Raw genomic sequence first — 25,980 nt, forward strand, 5'->3', positions numbered from 1 at the left:
TCGCCCAGCCCCCACTTCCCCAGTCCCACTAACAGGAGTTCTGTGGAACGCTCGCTCTGTCTGTAACAAGCTTTCCTACATCCATGATCTTTTTGTTACTACCAAACTTTCCTTCCATGCCATCACCGAAACCTGGCTCACCCCTTCTGACACAGCCTCCCCTGCTGCACTCTCTTACGGAGGCTTCCACCTTTCTCACACACCCCGCCCCAGCAGCAAGCATGGCAGAGGAGTTGGTTTTCTCCTGTCAGATAACTGCTCCTTCACCCCAATCCCACTGCCACCCTCTGTTACCCTCCCTTCCTTTGAGGTGCACTCTGTACGCATCTACTCCCCCTCCAACCTCCAACTGGCTGCCATTTACCGCCCCCCAGGGCCAGCCACCACCTTCTTTGACCACTTCACCACCTGGCTACTTCATTTCCTTTCTGCGGACATACCCATTGACACTTCCCTCTCAGCTGCCACTAAACTTCTATCTCTCACTTCCTCCTTCGGCCTCACTCAATGGTCTTCTGCAGCCACTCACAAAGATGGTCACACACTGGACCTCATCTTCACCTGCCTCTGCTCCCTATCTAACCTCTCTAACTCACCTCTTCCTCTCTCTGACCACAACCTTCTCACATTCTCATCTCTCTCCACTCCATGTCTACAATCCCCACCCCACAAACTTTCACACCCTCGCAGAAATCTTAAACATCTTGACCTACATTCATTCTCTGAATCCCTCCTTCCTCTCACAGACATAAGTTCCATACACAATGCGGAAGACGCTGCCGCTCTATATAACACCACAATAGCTGTAGCTTTGGAATCTCTTGCCCCTCTCACACATACCAAAGCTCGCAAAATCAACAGACAGCCCTGGCACACCAGCCTGACCAAAGAACTGAGGCGAGCTTCCAGGGCTGCTGAGCGCAGATGGAAAAGATTCCACTCCAATGACCACTTCATCGCATTCAAACAATCCCTCACTACTTTCAAGACCACACTCGCCACAGCTAAACAAACCTACTTCTCATCTCTCATATCCTCCCTGTCTCACAACCCTAAACAGTTATTCAACACCTTCAATTCTCTCCTCCGTCCCCCAGCACCTCCTCCCTCCCCACTTATCTCCGCTGAAGACTTTGCCTCATTCTTCAAGCAGAAGATTGATAACATCAGAGACAGTTTTGGTCAACAAGCCCCAGAGCCCTTCCTCCCAACTTCCCTACCCTCCACCTCCAAAACCAACTTCTCCACTATTACAGAAGATCAACTCGCCACTCTACTCTCAAGATCGCATCTCACCACCTGTGCACTTGACCCGCTCCCATCCCACCTCATCCCAAACCTCACCACAGTCTTCATCCCAACCCTAACCCATCTCTTCAACCTATCACTAACAACTGGTGTTTTCCCCTCAAGCTTTAAACATGCCTCCATCACACCTATCCTCAAAAAGCCCTCTCTTGACCCATCCTCTGTATCTAGCTATCGCCCTATATCACTTCTCCCTTATGTCTCCAAACTACTGGAACACCACGTCAACCTTGAACTGTCCTCCCATCTCTCTTCTTGCTCCCTCTTTGACCGCTTACAATCTGGCTTCCGGTCACACCATTCCACTGAAACTGCCCTAACTAAGGTCACCAACGACCTCTTAACCGCCAAGAGCAAGCGACACTACTCTGTTCTCCTCCTCCTCGACCTGTCGGCTGCCTTTGACACAGTGGACCATTCCCTATTATTACAGACCCTCTCATCCCTTGGCATCACAGACTTGGCCCTATCCTGGATCTCATCATACCTAACAGACCGGACATTCAGCATCTCCCACTCACACACCACCTCCTCACCTCGCCCCCTATCTGTCGGAGTCCCACAAGGTTCAGTCCTTGGGCCCCTGCTCTTCTCCATCTACACCTTTGGCCTGGGACAGCTCATAGAATCTCATGGCTTTCAGTATCACCTCTATGCTGATGACACAGATCTACATCTCTGGACCAGATATCACCTCCCTACTAACCAGAATCCCTCAATGTCTGTCCACTATTTCATCCTTCTTCTCCGCTAGATTTCTGAAACTTAACATGGACAAAACAGAATTCATCATCTTTCCCCCCATCTCACGCGACCCCCCCAACGAACCTAACCATTACAGTAAATGGCTGCCCACTCTCCCCAGTCCCACAAGCTCGCTGCCTTGGGGTAATCCTTGACGCTGATCTCTCCTTCACACCACATATCCAAGCCCTTTCCACTTCCTGCCGACTTCAACTCAAAAATATTTCACGAATCCGTTCATTCCTCAACCAAGAATCTGCAAAAACCCTAGTCCATGCCCTCATCATCTCTCGCCTTGACTACTGCAACCTCCTGCTCTGTGGCCTCCCCTCGAACACTCTCGCACCCCTCCAATCTATTCTAAACTCTGCTGCCCGACTTATCCACCTGTCCCCTCGCTATTCCCCTGCCTCTCCCCTCTGTCAATCCCTTCACTGGCTCCCCATTGCCCAGAGACTCTAGTACAAAACCCTAACCATGACATACAAAGCCATCCACAACCTGTCTCCTCCATACATCTGTGACCTCGTCTCGTCTAGTTACCTACACGCAACCTCCGATCCTCACAAGATCTCCTTCTCTACTCCCCTCTTATCTCCTCTTCCCAAAATCGTATACAAGATTTCTCTCGCGTATCACCCCTACTCTGGAACCCTCTACCACAACACATCAGACTCTCGCCTACCATCGAAATCTTCAAAAAGAACCTGAAGACCCACCTCTTCCGACAAGCCTACAACCTGCAGTAACCACCGATCAACCAAACCGCTGCATGACCAGCTCTATCCTCACCTACTGTATTCTCACCCATCCCTTGTAGATTGTGAGCTTTCGCGGGCAGGGTCCTCACTCCTCCTGTACCAGTTATGACTTGTATTGTTTAAGATTATTGTACTTGTTTTTATTATGTATACCCCTCCTCACATGTAAAGCGCCATGGAATAAATGGCGCTATAACAATAAATAATAATAATAATATTATAGTGATGAACACGTGTACTCGTTGCTCAGGTTTTCCCGAGCACGCTCGGGTGACCTCCGAGTATTTATGACTGCTCGGAGATTTAGTTTTCCTTGCTGCAGCTGAATGATTTACAGCTACTAGCCAGGCTGAGTACATGGGGGGGTTGCCTGTTTGCTAGGGAATCCCCACATGTACTCAGCCTGGCTAGTAGCTGTAAATCATTCAGCTGCAGCAAGGAAAACTAAATCTCCGAGCAGTCAAATACTCGGAGGTCACCCGAGCAACGAGTACACTCGCTCATCACTAGTCTATTATAAATGGTGTCTCTTTCCTTACTATATTGCTCCTGTTCTGAGAAATTTCTTTTTGCACAGATCATTTCACCCACAGCAATCCCCAATTTAGTGTGTCTGAGGTGTCAAGAATCAGCTCTTAGGATGATGTTACCTATGGGTTCTCACAAATGCAGCAGTGACAAATGTACACCTTGTACACATTTAATAAAAAACATTTCATTAAACAATTATCTGTAGTAAATTTGTAGTATATTGTATTCACTGTGTGGGAAGTAATGTCAGATATGTCGGCTGCAACACCCGTAAATTACAGCAGATAATTAATGAGCACATAGGAGAACCCATGAATCCTGAGGCCATTAACCCCTCCATCATTTCCAAACATTTCCTAAGAGAACACAATGGGGACTTCAAGGGAACCTGTCAGCAGGATTGTGCAAAGTAACCTACACACAGTATCAGGTTGGTGCCATTATACTGATTAAAATGATACCTTGGTTGATGAAATCCGTCTTGTGGTTGTTGTTTAATCTTTGCTTTCAGTCTTGAGTTAATGATACAAGTGCTTCTCACAAAATTAGAATATGATCCAGTTCTTCATTACAAAAAGTGAAACTCATTATATAGTCATTACAGAGTGATCTATTTCAAGTGTTTATTTCTGCTAATGTTGATGATTATGGCTTACAGCCAATGAAAACCCCAAAAGTAATTATCTCAGCAAATTAGAATAATTAACAAACATCTGCAAAGGCTTCCAAGCATTTAAAAAGGTTCCCTTAGTCTGTTTCAGTAGGCTCCACAATCATGGGGAAGACTGCTGAGTTGACAGATGTCCAGAAGGCAGTCATTGACACACTCCACAAGGAGGGTAAACCACAAAATGTCATTGCTAAAGAAGCTGGCTTTTCAGAGATTGCTGTATCCAAGCATGTTAATGGAAAGAAGAACTGAAAAAAATTAACTTTTTGATGATATTCTAATTTAGTGAGAAGCACCTGTATGCTCGTGGTCCGGGGGGCGTCATCATGTGGTGATCTGCTTATGTATTCATCTGTATGGCATGTGACAGGTCACTGATCCCTCACTGACCTGCCCCCTAGCTCACTTAATGAATATCAATATCTATCTATCTATCTATCTATCTATCTATCTATCTATCTATCTATCTATCTATCTATCTATCTATCTATCTATCTATCTATCTATCTATCTCCACACACACTACTGTTCAAAAGTTTAGGGTCACTTAGAAATTACCTTATTATTTGAAAGAAAGAAAAGCATTTTTTTCCAATGAAGCTAACCTTAAATGATTCAGAAATACCCTCTATACATTTTTAAAGGTGGTAAATGACTATTCTAGCTGAAAACGTCCGGTTTGTAATGCAATATCTTCATGGTGTGTAGAGGCCCATTTCTAACAACCATCACTCCAGTGTTCTTATGGTACTTTGTGTTTGCTAACTGAGTAAGAAGGCTAATGGATGGTTAGAATATCCTTGAAAACCCTTGTGCAAGTATGTTAGCACAGCTGAAAACAGTTTGGCTCATTAGAGAACCTATAAATCTGACCTTCCTTTGAGCTAGATGAGAATCTGGAGCATTACATTTGTTGGTTCCATTAAACTCTCAAAATGGCCACAAAAAAAGAACTTTCATGTGAAACTTGACCTTGACATTTTATTCTTATTCTTAGAAATGAAGGCTATTCCATGCGAGAAATTGCCAAGAAACTGAAGATTTCCTACAACGGTGTGTACTACTTCCTTCAGAGGAGAGCACAAACAGGCTCTAACCAGAGGAGAAAGAAAAGTGGGAGGCCCCGCTGCACAACTGAGCAATAAGACAAGTACATTAGAGTCTGTAGTTTGAGAAATCGATGCCTCACAGGTCCTCAACTGGCAGCTTCATTAACCCTTTCACGACATGCGCCGTACTATTACTGCGCATGTCGTGTCTCCCCCTTTGATGTGGGCTCCGGCGCTGAGCCCACATCAAAGTCGCGACATGTCAGCTGTTTTGTACAGCTGACATGTGCGTGCAATAGCGGCGGGTGAAATAGCTATTCACCCGCTGCTATTAACCTGTTAAATGCCGCTGTGAAACGCTGACAGCGGCATTTAACTACCGCTTCCGGCCGTGCAGCCGGAAATGACCTCATCGCCGACCCCTGTCACATGATCGGGGGTCGGCGATGTGTCAGGACCGTAACCATAGAGGTCCTTGAGACCTCTCTGGTTACTGATGCCGGCCTGCTGTGAGCGCCCCCCTGTGGTCGGCGCTCACAGCACACCTGCAATTCAGCTACATAGCAGCGATCTGATGATCGCTGCTATGTAGCTGAGCCAATCGAGTTGTGCCAGCTTCTAGCTTCCCATGGAGGCTATTGAAGCATGGCACAAGTAAAAAAAAATGTTTTTAAAAATATGAAAAAATATAAAAGTTTAAAACACCCCCCTTTCGCCCCATCCTAATTAAAACAATAAAAAAAAAAAAATCAAACCTACACGTATTTGGTATCGCCGCGTTCAGAATCGCCCGATCTATCAATAAAAAAAAGCATTAACCTGATCGCTAAACAGCATAGCGAAAAAATTTTTTGACATGCCAGAATTACGTTTTTTTGGTCGCCACGACATTGCATTAAAATGCAATAACGGGCGATGCATTAAAATGCAATAACGGGCGATCAAAAGAACGTATCTGCAAAAAAGTGATATTATTAAAAACGTCAGCTCAGCACGCAAAAAATAAGCCCTCACCCGACCCCAGATCACGAAAAATGGAGACGCTTCGGGTATCGGAAAATGGCATTTTTTTTATTTATTTTTAAAGCAAAGTTTTGCATTTTTTTTTTCACCACTTGGATAAAAAAATAACCTAGACATGTTAGGTGTCTATGAACTCATAATGACCTAGAGAATCACAATGGCAGGTTAGTTTTAGCATTTAGTGAACCTAGCAAAAAAGCCAAACAAAAGACAAGTGTGGGATTGCACTTTTTTTTGCAATTTCACCGCACTTGGAATTTTTTTCCCGTTTTCTAGTAAAAGACATGGTAAAACCAATGGTGTCGTTCAAAAGTACAACTCGTCCCGAAAAAAATAAGCCCTCACATGACCATACTGACGGAAAAATAAAAAAGTTATGGCTCTGGGAAGGAGGGAAGTGAAAAACGAAAACGCAAAAACGAAAAAGGGGCCGCGACTTGAAGGGTTAAATAGTACACGCAAAACGCCAGTGTCAACGTCTACAGTGAAGAGGTGACTCTGGGATGCTGGCCTTCAGGGCAGAGTGGCAAAGAAAAAGCCATATCTGAGACTGGCTAATAAAAGGAAAAGATTAATATGGGCAAAAGAACACAGACATTGGACAGAGGAAGATTGGAAAAAAGTGTTATGGACAGATAAATCCAAGTTTGAGGTGTTTGGATCACACAGAAGAACATTTGTGAGACGCAGAACAACTGAAAAGATGCTGGTAGAGTGCCTGACGTCATCTGTCAAGCATGGTGGAGGTAATGTGATGGTCTGGGGTTGCTTTGGTGCTGGTAAAGTGGGAGACTTGTACAAGGTAAAAGGGATATTAAATAAGGAAGGCTATCACTCTATTTTGCAACGCCATGCCATACCCTGTGGACAGCGCTTGATTGGAGCCAATTTCATCCTACAACAGGACAATGACCCAAAGCACACCTCCAAATTATGCAAGAACTATTTAGGGAAGAAGCAGGCAGCTGGTATTCTATCTGTAATGGAGTGGCCAGCGCAGTCACCAGATCTCAACCCCATTGAGCTGTTGTGGGAGCCGCTTGACCGTATGGTACGCAAAAAGTGCCCATCAAGCCAAACCAACTTGTGGGAGGAGGTTCTGGAAGCATGGGGTGACATTTCTCCAGATTACCTCAGCAAATTAACTGCTAGAACGCCAATGGTCAGCAATGCTGTAATTGCTGCAAAGGGAGCATTCTTTGACGAAAGCAGAGTTTGAAGAAGAAAATCTTTTATTCGAACCTTGTCAATGTCTGGACTACATTTTCAATTAATTTGGCAACTCATTTGAATAACAAAAGTATGAATTTTCATGGAAAATACAAAATTGTCTGGGTGACCCTAAACTTTTGAACGGTAGTGTATCTTTAAAAAAAAAAAACCTTCTGCAGGCTGGAACCGACCGTGGCAACCTGAGCTGCAGCATAATTGCATATGTACTGTGTATATAATTAATATGGTTGAGGTTATCCCGATATAAAAAAAAAAATCCATTTGAAAATGGCGCCCGCCACGACTGCACAGTAGCAGCTATCGGTGAATATAGAGGTGATCAGATAGCCCCTCCTGCGCAGTCGCTGGCGGCGCCATTTTGCTAGAGAAAAAAAAATCCTCTTCCAAGATGGCGCCACTGGAACCTGCGCAGTAGCAACTATCTGATCACCTCTATATACACCGATAGCTGCTACTGAGCAGGCTTGGCAGTTGCCATTTTCAAATGATTTTTTTTTGTAATCGCAGTACATATGCGATTATGCTGCAGCGCAGGTGCCGTCACTGGTGCCTACCTGCATAAGGTGATTTTTTTCAAGATATATATATATATATATATATATATATATATATATATATATATATATATATATACTAGCTGAAGAGCCCGGCGTTGCCTGGGCATAGTAAATATCTGTGGTTAGTTATAGCACCTCACTTCTCTTATTTTCCCATCAGGCCTCTCATTTTCCCCATCACATCTTTCATTTTCCCCCTCACATCTCTCATTTTCTCCCTCACACCTCTCATTTTCCCCCTCACTCCTCTTATTTTCCCCCTCACTCCTCTCATTCCCCCCTAACACTTGTCATTTCGACCTCACATCTATCATTTTCCAATCACTCCACTATTTTCCCTCACTCCTCTCATTTTGCACTCACACCTTTTCATTTTCACCTCACACCTCTCATTTTCACCTCAGTATACTGTATACATGTTTGTCATCTCCCTTATATATAGTATACACCTGTATGTCATCTCCTGTATATAGTATATACCTGTATGTCATCTCCCCTGTATATAGTATATACCTGCTGTGTGTCATGTCCCCTGTATATAGTATATACATGTATGTCATCTCCTCCTGTATATAGTATATACCTGTATGTAATCTCCTCCTGTATATAGTATATACCGGTGTGTCATCTCACCTATATATAGTATATATCTGTGTGTCATCTCCTCCTGTATATAGTATATACCTGTATGTCATCTCCTCCTATACATAGCATATACCTGTATGTCATCTCCTCTTGTATATACTATATACCTGTAGGTAATCTGCTCCTGTATATAGTATATACCTGTGTGTCATCTCCTCCTGTATATAGTATATACCTGTATGTCATCTCCTGCTGTATGTAGTATGTACCTGTATGTCATCTCTGTTATGATCCTTAGTGGTAGAGGATCACAAATTACTCCAGCTAAGTAACAAACATAGGACAAGCTCTAGGGAGGTGGCAAATTGGACTGACCGCAAATCTGAACCTATCCAAACACACTAGAAGTAGCCGGTGAACGTGCCTAAAAATCCTAGACGTCTCGAGCCAGCCTGAGGAACTAACTACCCCTAGAGAGAAAGAAAAGACCTCTCTTGCCTCCAGAGAAATAATCCCCAAAGATATAGAAGCCCCCAACAGATAACAACGGTGAGGTAAGAGGAAGGCACATACACAGGGGTGAAAGCAGATTCAGCAAATGAGGCCCACTAATACTAGATAGCAGAAAATAGAAAAGGGAATCTATGCGGTCAGTAAAAAACCCTTACAAAACATCCACTCTGAAATTTCAAGAACCCCCACACCAACTAACGGTGTGGGGGGAGAAACTCAGTCCCCTAGAGCAACCAGCAAGCGAGGAAATCACATTTTAGCGAGCTGGACTAAAAACATAATGAACACTGATAATCAAAAAATGATCAAACAAAAACTTAGCTTGTCTTGGAGAGACTGGGAGCAAGGTAGACACAAGGAATCTGAAGAGCACTGAATACATTGATAGCAGGCAAGGAACTGAGTCTCCAGGTGAGCTAAATAGGAAACCAACCAAGGATAACGAACCAGCTGATGCAGCCAACCTGCAGAAAGACAACACTACACAGTACCGCTCGTGACCACTAGAGGGAGCCCAAAAATAGAATTCACAACAGTACCCCCCCTTGAGGAGGGGTCACCGAACCCTCATCAAGACCCCCAGGGCGATCAGGATGAGCCGCGTGGAAGGCACGAACCAAATCGGCCGCATGAACATCAGAGGCGACAACCCAGGAATTATCCTCCTGACCATAGCCCTTCCACTTAACCAAATACTGAAGCCTCCGTCTAGAGATATGAGAATCCAAAATCTTCTCCACCACGTACTCCAATTCGCCCTCGACCAGCACCGGAGCAGGAGGCTCAATAGAAGGAACCACAGGTACCACATACCTCCGCAACAAAGACCTATGGAACACATTATGAATGGCAAACGATGCTGGGAGATCCAAACGAAAAGACACCGGGTTAAGGATTTCCAAGATCTTATAAGGACCGATGAAGCGAAGCTTGAATTTAGGAGAGGAGACCTTCATAGGAACATACCGAGAAGACAGCCACACCAAATCCCCAACACGAAGTCGGGGACCCACACCGCGGCGGCGGTTGGCAAAGCGCTGAGCCTTCTCCTGTGACAACCTCAAATTGTCCACCACATGGTTCCAAATCTGCTGCAACCTATCCACCACAGAATCCACCCCAGGACAGTCAGAAGACTCAACCTGACCCGAGGAAAAACGAGGATGGAAACCAGAATTGCAGAAAAAAGGTGAAACCAAAGTAGCAGAACTAGCCCGATTATTAAGGGCAAACTCGGCCAAAGGCAAAAAAGTCACCCAATCATCCTGATCAGCAGAAACAAAACATCTCAAATAAGTTTCCAACGTCTGATTAGTTCGTTCGGTTTGGCCATTAGTCTGAGGATGGAAAGCCGACGAAAAAGACAAATCAATGCCCATCTTAGCACAAAAAGTCCGCCAAAACCTGGACACAGACTGGGATCCTCTATCAGACACAATATTTTCAGGAATGCCGTGCAAGCGAACCACATTCTGAAAAAATAGAGGAACCAAATCGGAGGAAGAAGGCAACTTAGGCAAGGGCACCAAATGGACCATCTTGGAAAAACGATCACACACCACCCAGATGACAGACATTTTCTGAGATACTGGAAGATCCGAAATAAAATCCATGGAAATGTGTGTCCAAGGCCTTTTCGGAACAGGCAAAGGCAAAAGCAAACCGCTGGCACGAGAACAGCAAGGCTTAGCCCGAGCACAAATCCCACAAGACTGCACAAAGGAACGCACATCCCGCGACAAGGAAGGCCACCAGAAGGACCTAGCCACCAAATCTCTGGTACCAAAAATCCCAGGATGACCCGCCAACACCGAAGAATGAACCTCGGAAATAACTCTGCTGGTCCATCTATCCGGGACAAACAGTCTCTCTGGTGGACAACGGTCAGGTCTATCCGCCTGAAATTTCTGCAGCACTCGTCGCAAATTTGGGGAAATGGCAGACAAAATCACTCCCTCTCTGAGAATACCAGCCGGCTCAGAAACTCCCGGAGAGTCAGGCACAAAACTCCTAGAAAGTGCATCAGCTTTCACGTTCTTCGGACCAGGCAGGTATGAGACCACGAAGTTGAAACGGGAGAAAAACAACGACCAACGAGCCTGTCTAGGATTCAGGCGCTTGGCAGATTCAAGGTAAATCAGATTTTTGTGATCAGTCAAGATGTCGCCACTCCTCAAATGCCCACTTCATAGCCAACAACTCCCGATTACCAACATCATAATTCCGCTCGGCAGGCGAAAACTTTCTTGAAAAGAAAGCACATGGCTTCATCACAGAGCCATCAGAGCTTCTCTGCGACAAAACAGCCCCTGCTCCAATCTCAGAAGCATCAACCTCGACCTGGAAGGGGAGAGAGACATCTGGCTGACATAAGACTGGAGCTGAAGAAAACCGGTGCTTCAGCTCCCGAAAGGCCTCCACGGCCGCAGGAGACCAATTAGTCACATCAGAACCCTTCTTGGTCAAATCCGTCAAAGGTTTAACCACGCTAGAAAAATTAGCGATGAAACGACGGTAAAAATTAGCAAACCCCAAGAACTTCTGAAGACTCTTAACAGACGTGGGCTGAGTCCAGTCATGAATAGCCTGGACCTTGACTGGGTCCATCTCCACAGTAGAAGGGAAAAAAATAAAACCCAAAAAGGAGACCTTCTGTACTCCGAAGAGGCATTTTGAGCCCTTCACAAATAAAGCATTAGCACGCAGGACCTGAAACACCATCCTGACCTGCTCCACATGGGACTCCCAATCATCAGAAAAGACCAAAATATCATCCAAATAAACAATCATAAATTTATCCAGATATTCTCGGAAGATGTCATGCATGAAGGACTGAAACACAGAAGGAGCATTAGAGAGTCCAAAAGGCATCACTAAGTACTCAAAATGGCCTTCGGGCGTATTAAATGCTGTTTTCCATTCATCTCCCTGCTTAATGCGCACAAGGTTATACGCACCACGGAGATCTATCTTGGTGAACCAACTGGCACCCTTAATCCGAGCAAACAAATCAGACAATAGTGGCCAGGGCCGGACTGGGACTAAAATTCAGCCCTGGCATTTGAAGTCACACAGGCCCACTTGTCGCATGGTGACTGTATAATATCTTTGTACACTTGTAGGCTACAAGAAGTGAGGGGAGTGTAACACGACTATATAACATATAATTACAGCTGTATCCAGCATTACAGCTCAGTCCCCATAGAATGTAATACAGCACAGCCCCCATAGACTATAATACAGCACAGCCCCCATAGACTATAATACAGCACAGCCCCCATAGAATGTAATACAGCACAGCCCCCATAGAATGTAATACAGCACAGCCCCCATAGAAGTTAATACAGCACAGCCCCCATAGAATGTAATACAGCACAGCCCCCATAGAATGTAATACAGCACAGCCCCCATAGAATGTAATGCAGCCAGCCCCATAGAATGTAATACAGAACAGCCCCATAGAATTGAATGCAGCACAGTCCCCATAGTGTCTGCGCACTTACAACGCCGGCTTATGGACACCATTATAAAAATACCATGCTTCTGCTAGACTACCCTATTCCCTCTTTGAGAAAGCAACGCGAAACGCGCGTTAGGGGGTACTCGGAGTCCCAGGCAACAACTATTTTTACCATGGGTAAGGAATTCTGCAATGCACTTGTGTTATAACTGCACCCTAACTAGCGCTCTCTATGTATATGGCGTACATGTCCACTTGGACACTGGTATAACCAAATTGATTACCTATATTACATCTTTTTATGCCAGTATGGGTGCTTGTTTATGTTTTTACTACCATGGTATCTTTCACTTCTATTGCCTGTAACTCGGATGTTTTTTGTACTAGGGTCTCCTTTTCTTCTTTGATTGTAAATTTTGTGTATAAAATTTTGGACTATTATGTCTTTTTACAAGTTATGGTAATAAAACTATGAATTTTATTTTCGTATAGAACTCCTTTTTTTGTTCGGCCCCATAGAATGTAATGCAGCACAGCCCCCATAGAATGTAATGCAGCACAGTCCCCATAGAATGTAATGCAGCACAGCCCCCATAGAATGTAATGCAGCCAGCCCCATAGAATGTAATGCAGCACAGCCCCCATAGAATGTAATGCAGCCAGCCCCATATAATTAAATGCAGCACAGCCCCATAGAATGTAATGCAGCACAGCCCCATAGAATGTAATACAGCACAGCCCCATACAATATAATGCAGCACAGCCACCATACAATGTAATGCAGCCAGCCCCATAGAATATAATGCAGCACAGCCACCATACAATGTAATGCAGCCAGCCCCATAGAATATCATGCAGCACAGGCCCATAGATTGGAATGCAGCCAGCCCCATAGAATAAAATGCAGCACAGCCCCATAGAATGTAATGCAGCACAGCCCCATAGAATGTAATACAGCACAGCCCCATACAATATAATGCAGCACAGCCACCATACAATGTAATGCAGCCAGCCCCATAGAATATAATGCAGCACAGGCCCATAGAATGGAATGCAGCCAGCCCCATAGAATATAATGCAGCACAGGCCCATGGAATGGAATGCAGCCAGCCCCTTAGAATATAATGCAGCACAGGCCCATGGAATGGAATGCAGCCAGCCCCCATAGAATGTAATGCAGGCAGCCACCATACAATATAATGCAGCACAGCCCCCATAGAATGTAATGCAGGCAGCCCTCATAGAATGTAATGCAGGCAGCCCCCATAGAATGTAATGCAGCACAGCCCCATAGAATGTAATGCAGCACAGCCCCCATAGAATATAATGCAGCACAGGCCCATAGAATGGAATGCAGCCAGCCCCATAGAATATAATGCAGCACAGGCCCATGGAATGGAATGCAGCCAGCCCCATAGAATATAATGCAGCACAGGCCCATGTAATGGAATGCAGCCAGCCCCATAGAATATAATGCAGCACAGGCCCATGGAATGGAATGCAGCCAGCCCCCATAGAATGTAATGCAGGCAGACACCATACAATATAATGCAGCACAGCCCCCATAGAATGTAATGCAGGCAGGCAGCCCCCATAGAATGTAATGCAGGCAGGCAGCCCCCATAGAATGTAATGCAGGCAGGCAGCCCCCATAGAATGTAATGCAGGCAGGCAGCCCCCCATAGAATGTAATGCAGGCAGGCAGCCCCCCATAGAATGTAATGCAGGCAGGCAGCCCCCATAGAATGTAATGCAGGCAGGCAGCCCCCATAGAATGTAATGCAGGCAGGCAGCCCCCATAGAATGTAATGCAGGCAGGCAGCCCCCATAGAAAGTAATGCAGGCAGGCAGGCAGCCAGCCCCCACCCCCCAATAGCTCCACAATCCAGTCATCACTCATTGATAAAAAACAAACAAACACACTACTCACCTCTCTCCTCGTGTCCCGCGCTGCTCTGGCTCTGGTCTCACTCTCAGCAGTCGCAGTCTGCCCGCCCGGTCACACAGCAGGTGCGCGATGATATGACGTCATCGCGCACCCGCAGTGTCAGCGGCAGGCAGAGCGGGGAATGATGGGAGAGGGGGCGTCAGCAGATAATAGGAAATTCCAAAGGCTCCAGGACAAAACCACAGCGCCTGGCAAACGACAAATCCATCAGATTCAGGGCAGCACCCGAATCCACAAAAGCCATAACCGGGTAGGACGACAAAGAACAAATCAAAGTAACAGACAAAATAAATTTAGGCTGTATAGTACCAATGGTGACAGGTTTAGCGATTTTTTTTAAGCGTTTAGAGCATGCTGAGATAACATGAGTAGAATCACCACAGTAGAAACACAACCCATTTTGACGTCTATGACTTTGTCGCTCAATTCTGGTCAGAGTTCGGTCACATTGCATAGACTCAGGTCTCTGTCCAGAAAATACCGCCAAAGGATGAGCAGATTTGCGCTCCCGCAAACGCCGATCAACCTGAATGGCTAAAGCCATAGAATCACTCAGACTTGTAGGGGTGGGAAACCCCACCATAACATTCTTAACGGCCTCAGAAAGACCTTCTCTGAAAATTGCAGCCAGGGCACACTCATTCCACTGAGTAAGCACCGACCATTTCCGAAATTTTTGACAATACACCTCTGCTTCATCCTGACCTTGAGAGATAGCCAGCAACGCTTTTTCTGCCTGATTCTCAAGATTAGGCTCCTCATAAAGCAGTCCAAGAGCCAGAAAAAATGCATCTACATTAAGCAAAGCAGGATCTCCTGGCGCCAGAGAGAAAGCCCAATCTTGAGGGTCGCCACGCAACAAGGAGATAACAATTTTAACTTGCTGAGCGGAATCACCAGAGGAACGAGGTCTCAGAGATAGAAATAACTTACAATTATTCTTAAAATTTTGAAACCTAGATCTATCTCCAGAAAATAACTCAGGAATGGGTATCTTTGGTTCTGACATAGGGCTACGAATAACAAAATCCTGAATACTTTGCACCCGTGCAGTAAGATGATCCACACTAGAGTCTGAACATTCATGTCTGCAGCTGAGCTCAAAACCACCCAGAGTTCAAGGGAGGGGGCCTGCTATACTGTTCTGATCCTTAGTGGTAGAGGATCACAAATTACTCCAGCTAAGTAACAAACATAGGACAAGCTCTAGGGAGGTGGCAAATTGGACTGACCGCAAATCTGAACCTATCCAAACACACTAGAAGTAGCCGGTGAACGTGCCTAAAAATCCTAGACGTCTCGAGCCAGCCTGAGGAACTAACTACCCCTAGAGAGAAAGAAAAGACCTCTCTTGCCTCCAGAGAAATAATCCCCAAAGATATAGAAGCCCCCAACAGATAATAACGGTGAGGTAAGAGGAAGGCACATACACAGGGGTGAAAGCAGATTCAGCAAATGAGGCCCACTAATACTAGATAGCAGAAAATAGAAAAGGGAATCTATGCGGTCAGTAAAAAACCCTTACAAAACATCCACTCTGAAATTTCAAGAACCCCCACACCAACTAACGGTGTGGGGGGAGAAACTCAGTCCCCTAGAGCAACCAGCAAGCGAGGAAATCACATTTTAGCGAGCTGGACTAAAAACATAATGAACACTGATAATCAAAAAATGATCAAACAAAAACTTAGCTTGTCTTGGAGAGACTGGGAGCAAGGTAGACACAAGGAACCTGAAGAGCACTGAATACATTGATAGCAGGCAAGGAACTGAGTCTCCAGGTGAGCTAAATAGGAAACCAACCAAGGATAACGAACCAGCTGATGCAGCCAACCTGCAGAAAGACAACACTACACAGTACCGCTCGTGACCACTAGAGGGAGCCCAGAAATAGAATTCACAACACATCTCCTCCTCTATATAGTATATACCTGTGTGTCATCTCTCCTGTATATAGTATATACCTGTGTGTCATCTCCCCTGTAAATAGTATATACCTGTGTGTCATCTCCTCCTGTATATAGTATATATCTGTATGTCATCTCCTCCTGTATTAGACCTCGTTCACACGTTATTTGGTCAGTATTTTTACCTCAGTATTTGTAAGCTAAATTGGCAGTATATATTAGCTCACACATACACATAATAGGTCATGTGACTGACAGCTGCCGGATTCCTATATGGTACATTTGTTGCTCTTGTAGTTTGTCTGCTTATTAAACAGATTTTTATTTTTGAAGGATAATACCAGACTTTTGTGTGTTTTAGGGCGAGTTTCGTGTGTCAAGTTGTGTGTGTTGAGTTGTGTGTGGCGACATGCATGTAGCGACTTTTGTGAGATGGGTTTTGTGTGGCGACATGCGTGTAGCAACTTTTTGTGTGTCGAGTTGCATGTGACAGGTTAGTGTAGCAAGTTGTGTGCAGCAAGTTTTGCGCATGGCAAGTTTTGCGCGTGGCGAGTTTTAATTGTGGTGCCTTTTGAGTATGTGCAAGTTTTGTGTGAGGCAACTTTTGCATGTGTTGCAACTTTTGTGCATGTGGCAATTTTTCCGCGTGTGCAAGTTTTGCGTGTGGCGAGTTCTCCATGAGGTGAGTTTTGCACGTGTGGCGAGTTTTGCATGTGGAGAGTTTTGCGCGTGGCGAGTTTTGAGCGGCGACTTTTGTGTTTCGACTTTTATGTGGCGAGGTTGGTGTATGTGTGGTGAAATGTGCGCTGAGGGTGGTATATGTGTTCGAGCACGTGGTAGTGTGTGGCGCATTTTGTGTGTGTGTTTATATCCCCGTGGTGGTGTGGTGATTATCCCATGTTGGGGCCCCACCTTAGCAACTGTACGGTATATACTCTTTGGCGCCATCGCTCTCATTCTTTAAGTCCCCCTTGTTCACATCTGGCAGCTGTTAATTTGCCTCCAACACTTTTCCTTTCATTTTTTCCCCATTATGTAGATAGGGGCAAAATTGTTTGGTGAATTGGAAAGCGCGGGGTTACAATTTCACCTCACAACATAGCTTTGACGCTCTCGGGGTCCAGACGTGTGACTGTGCAAAATTTTGTGGCTGTAGCTGCGACGGTTCAGATGCCAATCCCGGACATACACACACACACACACACACACATACACACATTCAGCTTTATATATTAGATATATAATATTCATTAGGTAAACTAGGGGGCAGGTCAGTGGGGGATCAGTAACCTGTCAGAAGCCATACTGGTGAATATCTAATCAGGGCACCACAAAGACACCCACAGGCCGCCCCAGAGCATGAGCATATCATTAACTCAAAACTGAAAATAAACCACAAGACGGATTTCATCAGCCAAGGTATCATATTAATCAGTATAATAGCACCAACGTGACACTGTCTGTAGGTTCCTTTGCACAATTCTGCTGACAGGTTCCCTTTAAAAAAAACTTAGTTTTGTGGCACTGAAAGGGTAAATTGCTAGTCCAGAGGGGGAGACTGCAGACAAGCATTGCTGATCCGTGAAGCTCACTGGATCCCAAGGCTTAATACATCGTACTGGTGGGTTTACACAGAGGACGGATCTGATCTCACATTATAGAGGACGGATCTCCTCTCACATTACACAGAGGATGGGTCTGATCTCACATTACACATTATGGAATCACCGGCCTTGGAGGATGTTCATTCAGTTGTTTAATTTTGTAGATTAAAAGCAGATCACAGACATGGCACAAAACTAAAGTCATTTCAAATGGCAACTTTCTGGCTTTAAGAAACACTAAAAGAAATCAAGAACAAAAAATGTGGTAGTCAGTAATTGTAACTTTTTTTTAACCAAGCATAGGGGAAAAATTATGGAATCACTCAATTCTGAGGAAAAAAAGTATGGAATCACCCTGTAAATTTTTATACCCAAAAATAACACCTTCATCAAATTAGATCTGCTCGTTAGTCTGCATCTAAAAAGGAGTGATCACACCTTGGAGAGCTGTTGCACCAAGTGGACTGACATGAATCATGGCTCCAACTTGAGAGATGTCAATTGAAACAAGGGTACCGTCACACATTGAAATTTCCATCGCTACGACGTTACGATTCGTGACGTTCTAGCGATATCGTTACGATATCGCTGTGTCTGACACGCTACTGCGATCAGACACCCTGCTGAGAATCGTACGTCGTAGCAGATCGTTTGGAACTTTCTTTCGTCGCTTGATCACCCGCTGACATCGCTGGATCGTTGTGTGTGACAGCGATCCAGCGATGTCTTCGCTTGTAACCAGGGTAAACATTGGGTAACTAAGCGCAGGGCCGCGCTTAGTAACCCGATGTTTACCCTGGTTACAAGCGTAAACGTAAAACGTCTGCTTCCTGCTCTGAGTGCCGGCCGGAAAGTGAGAGCAGACTGTACGGCTGCACTCAGAGCAGGAAGCAGACGGCAAGGGACCTGAAGGACACCGACGGGTGAGTATGTACGGTTTGTTTTTTTACGTTTACGCTGGTAACCAGGGTAAACATCGGGTTACTAAGCGCGGCCCTGCGCTTAGTTACCCGATGTTTACCCTGGTTACCCGGGGACTTCGGCATCGCTCCAGCGCCGTGATTGCAACGTGTGACCGCAGTCTACGACGCTGGAGCGATGATCATACGACGCTGCGACGTCACGAATCGTGCCGTCGCAGCGATGAAAATTTCAATGTGTGACGGTACCCTTAGAGGGTAAATCATCACACAATGCTGCAAAAGATGTTGGTTGTTCACAGTCAGCTGTGTCTAAAATCTGGACCAAATACAAAGAACATGGGAAGGTTGTGAAAGGCAAACATACTGGAAGACCTCAAAGCGCCAAGACTGGAAACTTAAAGAAATACAGTATGTCTCCAAAACAGGAAATGCACTACAAAGCACATGAGGAACGAATGGGTGGAGTGGAGTCAACGTCTGTGACCGAACTGTAAGAAACCGCCTAAAGGAAATGGGATTTACATACAGAAAAGCTAAACGAAAACCATCATTAACACCTAAACAGGAAAAAACAAGGTTACAATGGGCTAAGGAAAAGCAATCGTGGACTGTGAATGACTGGATGTAAAGGCCCCGTCACACATAGCGATTTACCAACGATCACGACCAGCGATACGACCTGGCCGTGATCGTTGGTAAGTCGCTGTGTGGTCGCTGGGGAGCTGTCACACAGACAACTCTCTCCAGCGACCAACGATCAGGGGAACGACTTCGGCATCGTTGAAACTGTCTTCAACGATGCCGAAGTCCCCCTGCAGCACCCGGGTAACCAGGGTAAAAATCGGGTTACTAAGCGCAGGGCCGCGCTTAGTAACCCGATGTTTACCCTGGTTACCAAAAAAAACAAACAGTACATACTCACCATCTGATGTCCGTCAGGTCCCTTGCTGTCTGCTTCCTGCTCTGACTGAGATCCGGCCGTACAGTGAGAGCAGAGCGCAGCGGTGACGTCACCGCTGTGCTGTACTTTCACTTTCACTTTGCGGCGCTCAGTCAGTGTGGGAAGCAGACGGCAAGGGACCTGACGGACATCAGATGGTGAGTATGTACTGTTTGGTTTTTTTTACATTTACGCTGGTAACCAGGGTAAACATCGGGTTACTAAGCGCGGCCCTGCGCTTAGTAACCCGATGTTTACCCTGGTTACCAGTGAAGACATCGCTGGATCGGTGTCACACACACCGATTCAGCGATGTCAGCGGGACCTCAACGACCAAAAAACGGCCCAGGCCATTCCGACACGACCAGCGATCTCACAGCAGGGGCCGGGTCGCTGGTACGTGTCACACATAGCGAGATCGCTACTGAGGTCGCTGTTGCGTCACAAAACTTGTGACTCAGCAGCGATCTCGCTAGCGATCTCGCTAGCGATCTCGCTATGTGTGACGGGGCCTTAAGTCATATTCAGTGATGAATCGCGAATCTGCATTGGGCAAGGTGATGATACTGAAACTGATGATACTGGAACTTTTGTTTGGTGCCGTTTAGTGATGAGCGAGTGTACTCGTTGCTCGGGTTTTCCCCGAGCACGCTCGAGTGGTCTCCCGAGTATTTGTTAGTGTTCAGAGATTTAGTTTTCCTTGCAGCAGCTGAATGATTTACAGCTACTAGACAGGCTGAGTACATGTGGGTGTTGCCTGGTTGCTAGGGTATCCTCACATGTAATCAAGCTGGCTAGTAGCTGTAAATCATTCAGCTGCGGCAAGGAAAACTAAATCTCCGAACACTAACAAATACTCGAAGACCACTCGCTCATCACTAGTGCTGCTCCAATGATATTTATAAAGATGACTGCCTGAAGAGAACATGCAAATTTCCACAGTCATTGATGATATGGGGCTGCATGTCAGATAAAGGCACTGGGGAGATGGATGTCATTACATCTTCAATAAATGCACAAGTTTATGTTGATATTTTGGACACTTTTCTTATCCCATCAATTGAAAGGATGTTTGGGGATGATGAAATCATTTCTCAAGATGATAATGCATCCTGCCATAGAGCAAAAACTGAAAACATTCCTTGAAAAAAGACACATAAGGTCAATGTCATGGCCTGCAAATAGTCCGGATCTCAATCCAATTGAAAATCTTTGGTGGAAGTTGAAGAAAATGGTCCATGACAAGGCTCCAACCTGCAAACTGATCTGCAACAGCAATCAGAGAAAGTTGGAGCCAGATTGATGATGAGTACTGTTTGGCACTCATTAATTCCATGCCTCGGAGACTGCAAGCTGTTATAAAAGCCAGAGGTGGTGCAACAAAATACTAGTGATGTTTTGGAGTCTTTTTTTTGTTTGTTTGTTTGTTTTTCACGATTCCTTAATTTTTTTCCTCAGAATTGAGTGATTCCATAATTTTCTCCTATGCTTGGTTAAAAAAGTAACCATTACTGACTACCACATTTTTTGTTTTTTGATTTCTTTTAGTGTTTCTTAAAGCCAGAAAGGTGACATTTGAAATGACTTTAGTTTTGTGCCATGTCTGTGAACTGCTTTTTTTCTACAAAATTAAACAACTGAATGAACATCCTCCAAGGGCGGTGATTCCATAATTTTTGCCAGGGGTTGTATTACTGAAGCCGTTCATGACGTGTGTAAAGTTGCGGTTCCTCCAGAGAGGTTTATATCGGTCTTGGGTCTCATTCTTACCTGAGGTTATGAGTATGAAGTATCACTTCACAAAATGGCACCCTGGACCTTCATTCTCTCTGGGATTTTTGCCTCCAATGATGTTGTCAATGTTCTGATGATGAGAAATAATTTTTGTGACACAAATTTTTTTTAAATGAAGGAATCTACTATATAATTGTCTAAGGGTCACTTCCGTCTGTCCTTCCGTCTGTCTGTCTGTCTGTCACGGATATTCATTGGTCGCGGCCTCTGTCATGGAATCCAAGTCGCTGATTGGTCTCGCCAGCTGCCTGTCATGGCTGCCGCGACCAATCAGCGATGGCCACAGTCCGATTAGTCCCTCCCTACTCCCCTGCAGTCAGTGCCCAGCGCCCGCTCCATATTCCCCGCAGTCAGTGCCCGGCGCCCGCTCCATACTCCCCTCCAGTCACCGCTCACACAGGGTTAATGCCAGCGGTAACGGACCGCGTTATGCCACGGGTAACTCACTCCGTTACCACCACTATTAACCCTGTGTGACCAAGTTTTTACTATTGATGCTGCCTATGCAGCATCAATGGTAAAAACATCTAATGTTAAAAATAAAAAAAATAAAAAATCATTATATACTCACCTTTGGCCGCCTTTCCCGCTCCTCGCGACGCTCCGGTGACCGCTCTATGCAAGCTGCAGGTTCCGGTGGCAAGGATGGTATGCAAGAAAGACCTGCCATGATGTCACGGTCATATGACCGTGACGTCATCACAGGTCCTGCGCTCATACCAACCCTTGGACTGGAAGCTGCCGCGTGCACCGTGCACCGTACACAGGGCCAGGACTTCAAAGGGCCTTCGGAAGGTGAGTATATGTGTATTTTTTATTTTAAGTCTGTATACTACGTCGCTGTGCAATATCCTACGTGGCTGGGCAATATACTACGTGGCTGGGCAATATACTACGTGGCTGGGAAATATACTACGTGACTGGGCAATATAGTACGTGACTGGGCAATATACTACGTGGACATGCATATTCTAGAATACCCGATGCGTTAGAATCGGGCCACCATCTAGTAAAAGTTAATAAAATGTTATTTGAAGTACTGGATCATCGTCTATTTGTGGAGTCATAAATTGTATCTATATTTTTGTGTTGGAATGAAACTAGAAGAGAATTAATCGCATTTTGTGAGAACTTCTTTGAGCTTCTGTCCTCTCATCCTTCAGTTGTCTGAATGGATCTAATGTGGACTTGAGAACCAGCCAAGCTGCTTTCTGTCCACAGTGTTGAAGGGGTGTAGTGTGACTATAAAAATGGCTATTTTAAATCCATACTGAAATATACAGAATGTATTCACACCATTACGAAGCAGCATTTCTGGTCATACATTTACAGACAGACAATGCTCATAGTGACACGATGTTGAGAACTGTTTAGGCCTCTTTCACACGTCCGTCAGTACGGGTCCGTCGCTATGCGTCGGGCCGACGTACCGACAGACGTTGTGAATTTACTGCACGACGTGGGCAGCGGATGCAGTTTTTCGACGCATCCGCTGCCCATTCTGCAGTCCGGGGAGAAGGGGGCGGAGTTTCGGCCGCGCATGCGCGGTCGAAAATGGCGGACATGACGTACAAAAAACGTTACATTGAATGTTTGTTTGTGACGACGGTCTGCCAAAACACGACGGATCCGTCGCACGACGGACGCGACATGTGGCAATCCGTCACGATCCGTCGCTAATAAAAGTCTATGGGCAAAAAACGCATCCTGCGAGCACATTTGCAGGATCCGTTTTTTGCCCAAAACGACGGATTGCGACGGATTACAAAAAACGGAAGTGTGAAAGAGGCCTTACTTATTGCCTGAAGCCCTTTCACCACACAGTTCTATGCTTCTGTTTGTTATTGTAAAACATTAAGGCTATGTGCACACGTTCAGGTTTTTTCACGTTTTTTTCGCGTTTTTTCGCGCTAAAAATGCTATAAAAACTCATTAAAAACGCATGCATTATGCATTCTATCATTTAGAATGCATTCTGCATGTTTTGTGCACATGGATGCGTTTTGTTCCGCAAAAAAAATGCATCGCGGTAAAAAAATGAGCATGTTCTAATTTTGCAGATTTTCTGCATTTTTCCCGCAATTCTATGCATCTGGGAAAAAACGCACAAAAAACGCGTCAAAAAACGCAGAAATTTCCGTTTTTTGGTCAGGAAAATTTCTGCAAGAAATCCTGATGTGTGCACATACCCTAAGGTTTATTTAACCTCTGTCTGTGGTGGTTTTATCTAATCCTTGTGGCTTTTATATTCTAAGGGTTTATTGCCCATTGTCTGATGATTCCACCTTTTCTTGAATGCTGGCCACTGGAGGGGCTGGGTGAAACCAGATTTACACATAGTGCAAATCACTATATAAGGCCAGAAAAACATGACTAAAGGTACCTTCACACTAAGCGACTTTGCAGCGAGAACGACGACGATCCGTGACGTTGCAGCGTCCTGGATAGCGATCTCGTTGTGTTTGACACGCAGCAGCGATCTGGATCCTGCTGTGATATCGCTGGTCGGAGCTAGAAGTCCAGAACTTTATTTAGTCGCTGCTCACCCGCTGTCATCGCTGGATCGGTGTGTGTGACGCCGATTTAACGATGTGTTCACTTGTAACCAGGGTAAATATCGGGTTACTAAGCGCAGGGCCGCGCTTAGTAACCCGATATTTACCCTGGTTACCATTGTAAAAGTTAAAAAAAACACTACATACTCACATTCTGATGTCTGTCACGTCCCCCGCCGGCGGCTTCCCTGCACTGAATGTGTCAGTGCCGGCCGGCCGCAAAGCAGAGCACAGCGGTGACGTCACCGCTGCTGCCGGCGCTGACACATTCAGTCAGTGCAGGAAGCTCTCGGCAGCAGCGCGTAACCCTGTGGACGCCGGGGGACGTGACAGACATCAGAAGGTGAGTATGTAGTGGTTTTTTTTACTTTTACAATGGTAACCAGGGTAAATATCGGGTTACTAAGCGCGGCCCTGCACTTAGTAACCCGATGTTTACCCTGGTTACCCGGGTGCTGCAGGGGGACTTCGGCATCGTTGAAGACAGTTTCAACGATGCCGAAGTCGTTCCCCTGATCGTTGGTCGCTGGAGAGAGCTGTCTGTGTGACAGCTCCCCAGCGACCACACAACGACTTACCAACGATCGCATCGCTGGTCGTGATCGTTGGTAAGTCATTTAGTGTAACGGTACCTTATGACAGAAGCAGAAAGTTGGGTACCTGTACACGTGTACAGTGTTGTGATACCTGCATAAGTGAGGATGCCCGTGCAGTGTTGTGAATTTCCCAGCAGTTCTATGTCTTGTTGTTGCTTCTCTAATATTCTAGACCAGTGTTTCCCAAACTCCAGTCTTCACTGACCCCACGGGTCATGTTTTCAGGATTTCCTTAGTATTGCGCAAGTAGTGGAAGTATCATCAAGGTATCAGGAATTGTCTCACCTGTGCAACACTATGGAAATCCTGAAAGCAAGACCTCTGGGGTCCGTGAGGACTGGAGTTTGGGAAACACTGTTCTAGACGGATGTTTAAAAGCCTCTTGGTGATGGATGATGTGAGTATAAGTACTTAATCATTATATGTACCGTATTTAATCTTTATATGTACTAAATCTTTGTATGTTAAAATATACAAAAGTGTATGCAATCATACTATTCAATAATACTACTCCTTTAATTTTGTACTTTAAAATAAAATTGCATTATATCGCAAGTAGTAGCCTTCTTTAAAGCTGTATCTGAAACTTAGTGTTAGAAACTTGGCAATACAAGGGGTTAATGTCCCTTGCTCCCAGGGATGACATTAGGGCAGGCACACTAGGAATCTGCCTAAGGTCCCCACTACCATAGGGGCTGCCAGCCAGTGGTGTGCTGCTGATAGTGGCACACTTTGTGGCCATTTTGGGGCCGGTGAGTCAGAGGAGCCTGGTGCCAGCGACCCCACTCGCATTCAACTGTATCGGTATCATTGATGCCAATATTGTTGAAAGCAATGATGACACTCTCTCTCCCATCATCTCCCCTTTGTATCTCATGCTGCGGGTGCGATGGAGCTGCTGAGGTGAGGAAATGCGCTGAAGTGGTGAATGAGGAGAAGAGAATTGCAGTTATTTAATTTTTTAAATCAGTGAGTACGTGGTGGCCATAATACAGGAGGACTATAGGGGCTGCATTATACTCCTAAGGGGGGTCTGTAATATACTTTATGGTACTGAAGTATACTCCTATGGGGCTGATTTATACTCTATGGGGTCGCATAATACTTCTATGGGGGATGCATTATACTCTTGTGGGGACTGCATTATACAATATCGAGGACTATTGTGTGCATTGTACTGTATGGAGCACTATGGGGTGTATTATACTATGTATAGGACTATGGGGTGTATTATACTAATCAAGCAAAATGTTGCCTATTTATCAAGTGATTGGATTGT

The 25,980-nt window shown here is 45.3% G+C and overlaps 1 protein-coding gene across 5 annotated transcripts in view; it reads right to left on the reverse strand.

The window, feature by feature from the left end:
- LOC143765040 (gastrula zinc finger protein XlCGF66.1-like) overlaps positions 1–25,980 on the reverse strand; it is a 111,291-nt gene that overhangs the window by 60,413 nt on the left and 24,898 nt on the right. For 3 of the 5 annotated variants that reach the window (XM_077251297.1, XM_077251301.1, XM_077251296.1), the window contains exon 2: positions 21,527–21,620. The exons of the other annotated variants lie outside the window; for them this stretch is intronic. The gene's annotated coding sequence lies outside the window, so the exon portion shown is untranslated. The remainder of the gene's footprint in view (positions 1–21,526; positions 21,621–25,980) is intronic. 5 annotated transcript variants of the gene reach the window in all.

The sequence above is a fragment of the Ranitomeya variabilis genome, chromosome 4 (genome assembly GCF_051348905.1).
Source record: "Ranitomeya variabilis isolate aRanVar5 chromosome 4, aRanVar5.hap1, whole genome shotgun sequence".
NCBI classification, from domain to species: Eukaryota; Metazoa; Chordata; class Amphibia; order Anura; family Dendrobatidae; genus Ranitomeya; species Ranitomeya variabilis.